Raw genomic sequence first — 4,736 nt, 5'->3', positions numbered from 1 at the left:
GTTCACATTATGGAATATTGGTGGAATTAAGCAACTGATAATAATTTCCTGAGGTCTCTTTGCATGAAATGTAAGTCTTGGAGTAATGGAAGATGATATGGAAAAGAAAGTCAAAGAAAGATTCTGAAACGTCTCTCTCTTTTTAGAGCTTGATCATTCCTCACTAGGCTTGTAGGGAAAGTAAAATTTTTCAGAGTTTGAGTTAATTTGCTCTTGTCTTCCACTTTCATTTATGGCTCTTGAAAAAACAGAACCCTTTCAAGTCTTCCTTGCTGCCCTCAGACGCTTGGTAAAATAATTCTCCCTAATTTCTCAGAACTGCTCCCAGGAATGTTTGGATGTATTTACACTACATGGAATGTTAATTCCCTTGGACAATTCACAGAAGACAGACAGAGACTTAAGTTCCACAATGAACCTCTAATTGTAAGATTTTTAGATCAGAAATTTTATAGGAAAGGTACTCAGACTGGGGAAAATAAGGGGGAACTTTTGGGTGGGATGGCTTCTGTGATGCCTGAATTGATTCATCTAGGGAGGCATTAACTTTTCTAGTAAGTCAAACCTTCCACATTGCAATAATATGACATGGTTCCATCCACTTTTTCCTAACTTTTCTGCCATTAGGGCTTATTCATTCATTCATTTGTACATTTGTTCAATGGTCATATATGCCAGGCATTGATTTACAAAACAAAACAAAACAAGAATAAAATAACCCTTTTTTTACATTATATACAGAAATAAGCTCAAAATGGATCATAGACTTAAATGTAAGACCTGAAACCATAAAACTCTTAGAAGAAAACATAGGCAGTACACTCTTTGACACTGGTCTTAGCAATATATATTTGGATCTGTCTCCTCAGGCATGGGCAACAAAAGCAAAAATAAACAAATGAAACTATATCAAACTAAAAACCTTTTGCAGAGTGAAGGAAACCATCAACAAACAGGCAACATACTGAATGGGAGAAGGTGTTTACAAATGATGTATCTGATAAGGGCTTAATAACCAAATTATGTAAAGAAATCATACAACTCAACATCAAAAAAAAAAATCAGATTAAAAAACTGGCAGAGGACCTAGAGAGACTTTTCTCCAAGGAAGACATACAGATGGCCAACAGACACATGAGAAGAAGCTCAACATCACCGTTCATCAGGGAAATCAGCAAGTCCAAACCACAATGAGATTACACCTCAGACCTGTCAGATTGGATACCATCAAAAATACAACAAATAACAAGTGTTGGCGAGGATGTAGAGAAAGGGAACTCTTGTGCACTGTTGGTGGTAATGTAAATTGATACAGTCACTATGGAAAACAGTGTGAAGGTTTCTCAAAACATTATAAATAGAGCTACCATACAGTCCAGCAATTCCACTTCTGAGTATTTTCCCAAAGAAAACAAAGACATTAATTTGAAAAGATATTCACATCCCTATGTTCCCTGCAACATCATTTACAATAACCAAGACATGGAAACAACTTAAATGTTCATTGATAGATCAATGAATAAAAAATGTGGTATATACATACAATGGATTGTTAGCCATAAAAAAAGAATGAAATCTTGCCATCTGTGATAATACGGGTGGACCTAGAGGGTAATATGCTAAGTGAAATAAATCAGACAAAGAAAGTCAAATACTGTATAATTTTTTTATATGCAGAATCTAAAAAACAAAATAAATGGACATGCAAAACTAAACAGAAACAGACTCATAGACACAGAACAAACTAGTTGTGGCAAGAGGGGAGGAGAGTGGTGGGGTTGGGCAAAATGGGTGAAGGAGGTACAAGCTTTCAGTTATAAAATAAATGTCATGGGATGTGATATACAGAGTAAGGAAAACAGAGTCAAAATATTGCAATAACTTTGTATGGTGACAGACAGTCACTGCACTTACCTTGTAAGTGATCATTTCATAATACATTTAAATGTTGAATCACCATGGTGAACACCTGAAACTAACATAATACTGTACGTTAATTATACTTCAAAAAAAACAAACACACACAAAATAATACAATTTTCCAGCAACAAAGATACATTCCTTGCCCCAAGGGAACTTAACACTCAGTGGAGAATGCAAACAAATAAACAAACAAAAAAATAAGTCTCAAATGCCATAGGGATGACAAAACGTGTACTATGGGCTGGGGTTGGGGACACATCTCAGACAAACCCAATCTGATCTAAGAATATCAGGACAACCCTCCTGTAAATCGTGATTTTTAAAAATGAGATCTGAAGGAGGAGTGGGCAATCGGCAGGTGACGTAAGAAAGGTTCTGTTAGTCATTGACTCCTTCACCAGCTGGACCATTTTTTTCTTCTTCCTCAAAGTTCAGTTTGGCTGGGCTGTTACATATAAGGTGGCAAATGATAAAAGGTGAAACTGGAAAAATTGGTTAGGAAGCCACTGACATGATATGATGATGAATTTAGACCTTAACCTCAGCCCTTGTGAATACTCCTTCTGATGGGTTTTAAACCCAAGACTGACCTGATCAGCTGAGCGTCATGGAAATACTCCTCTGCCTGCAGTGTGCAGACAGGATTGGAGAGGGGCAAGGCTGGAGCAAAGCAGCCCAGTGAGGGGCTGCTCTTTAGAGTGATTCCTAAGAGGTGACCGGGGTCTACGAGGGATGGCCCAGGTTCCCAGAATGACTGACCTAGGGTACAAAGTTTTTAACAGAACAAAGGTATCTTAAAGAGTCAACCAACCCTAATCCTATACTTCCCTGCACTTGGCACCATTAAACAGCTTGTCGTAAATTTAACTTGACGCTACGTACCTTAGAACTATTTTTAGCAATTGTTCACAGATGTAGGTGATGTTCTTTACCAGAGGATGCTCCTGCTTCATGGGGGAAGCCTCTTCTCTTAATGGTCAGCTCTGTGGAAAACCTGGGGAATGCAACACCCAATAGCCACGTTAATACAGCTTCCTTTCCGAATTTAGCAGCTTTAGCAAGAGCAGAGAGCTCCCTTCCAGAGCTCAGAACTCTCTTCCCCAGGGTGAGAATGGAATAGCAAATTACAGAAATCACTCTGTTATCATAACAATAAGGAAGGCTGTTGAAATAACATGCCACACATCCACTTCTCTCGGACGTACAGCGTGAGGCAAGCAGGGTTCTCAGCATTTCTTGAGTGAAAGACATAATTTACCCTTCTGGGCCCTGGTCATTATTTTCCTTTCATTTCCAGGAGGAGGTCATTTGCTAAATGGAACCCAGCTGCACTAAAAGGGGTAAGGGCCTTCAAAAAAGAGAGCAATTCATTCTCTCCTTAATCCCTTATTATTGCTGCTTTTAACTTACCCCTCCCATGACTACTGCTATTATATGGTTAGTGTTCAGTTCATGTGGCTCTGTATTGCTTTTTAATATCTAGAGGAGTGTGTGTGTGTGTTGGGGGGGCAAGAAGGTGGGAGGAGGTACAGGTGGCATGGGCATGCGAGTAAATGGATGAATGGAGGCGGGAAGCAGTTCTTGAAGCTGGTTAAACCACACAGCCAACAAAGAAGTGTCTCGGTTTAACGACCAAGATGTTTCTCTGGATTTCTTCCCTTATGAGCTTTCAAAATCAATAGAGCTCTGGCTGTGAGCTAACCCGCAAAAGGAGATCTCGTCTCCTGTGAATAGAAGAGTGTAAAGCTGCTTCTGAGAAATGAAAAACACCCTTAAAGGAAATGTTTAATGTAGAGCCAGCCCCAGCAGTTAGGGATGGGCTGCATCAAAGAGATTGCAAAAGCCCAGAGAGTAACTTATTTTAATGACAGCTCCAATGCCTCCCAAATTGACTAGCGATCTTAAATATTAACCTAGAGAAAGAGATGTTGACCAGGCTGAAAATGTTGATAAAAAAAAAATTGTTTCTAAGGGTTGAAAATGGCAGATTGGATTACAGTCCTGCCTTGTTATTTTGTGACACATACTTTGGGGACCAATTTGAATAGTTACGTCACACTGATAGTGTTGTATCTGCATGTGGCGGTGGTTGCTGTTTAAACACCAGAGTGCTTACCGACGTGAGCAGTTAGGTGAGGATGCACTTTGAGGGATGTGCAGTGAGACTTGCCACCTGCTGTGCGATCCCGGGATGCCCAGCAGCTCTCTGATTGATGGGTGTGCTCTGCGCTTGTACTTGAAAAATGGCAAAATGGTGTCGGGGAGAATGAAGGAGAGGAAGCAGCTCGATCCACTTCCAAGTCTGCACTGAAATTGGCCCTTGTGGTGTTTTTAATTCACATCTGGAGGAAACTAAATGTGGCCACAATTATTAACACATTCTGGAAGAAATAAGTCAAGAGCTACTTAGACTGCACAGGTGTCTGTTATCAAAATCTCAGCAGAGAAGTGTTAATGTGGTGCCTGTTATTTCAGGCTCTCCAGGTGGGCTGCAGCTAAGAACACAAGAGATGAGCATTAAGGGGATGATGCTTAAATACAAAATGTTAATTTGGCAAAAAAGGAAATCAGTGAACGAGATTAGAGGAACTCACTGGTACATGAGCTGAGAGATTCTGAAAGCTAGAAAAGGAAAACCAAATCACACTTACTGAGAAGAAACCCACTAAGGGGATTTACCACGGCAGAGGAAAATGATGTCTTCCTGGTTTTTGTTTCAGGAGAACCTACAGTTGGTTCATTCTTTTACCAATAGATCTTTATTTTTGACTAAATGCTTAATGAAATGATTTCCCTTTGAATCAAAAGTTATT

At 39.6% G+C, this 4,736-nt stretch overlaps 1 long non-coding RNA gene across 1 annotated transcript; it reads right to left on the bottom strand.

The window, feature by feature from the left end:
- Positions 1-1,787: 1,787 nt before the first annotated feature.
- On the bottom strand, positions 1,788-4,104 carry LOC135321869 (uncharacterized). Its single transcript, XR_010382053.1, has 3 exons — positions 4,040-4,104; positions 2,806-2,917; positions 1,788-1,975 (listed from the first exon to the last, which is right to left on the bottom strand). It is a non-coding gene; the product is annotated as an uncharacterized LOC135321869 (long non-coding RNA).
- Between the last annotated feature and the right edge of the window lie 632 nt (positions 4,105-4,736).

The sequence above is a fragment of the Camelus dromedarius genome, chromosome 8, assembly GCF_036321535.1.
Source record: "Camelus dromedarius isolate mCamDro1 chromosome 8, mCamDro1.pat, whole genome shotgun sequence".
NCBI lineage: Eukaryota > Metazoa > Chordata > Mammalia > Artiodactyla > Camelidae > Camelus > Camelus dromedarius.
The sequence above is the reverse complement of the archived record's forward strand: the minus strand, read 5'-3'. Positions and strand labels throughout refer to the sequence as shown.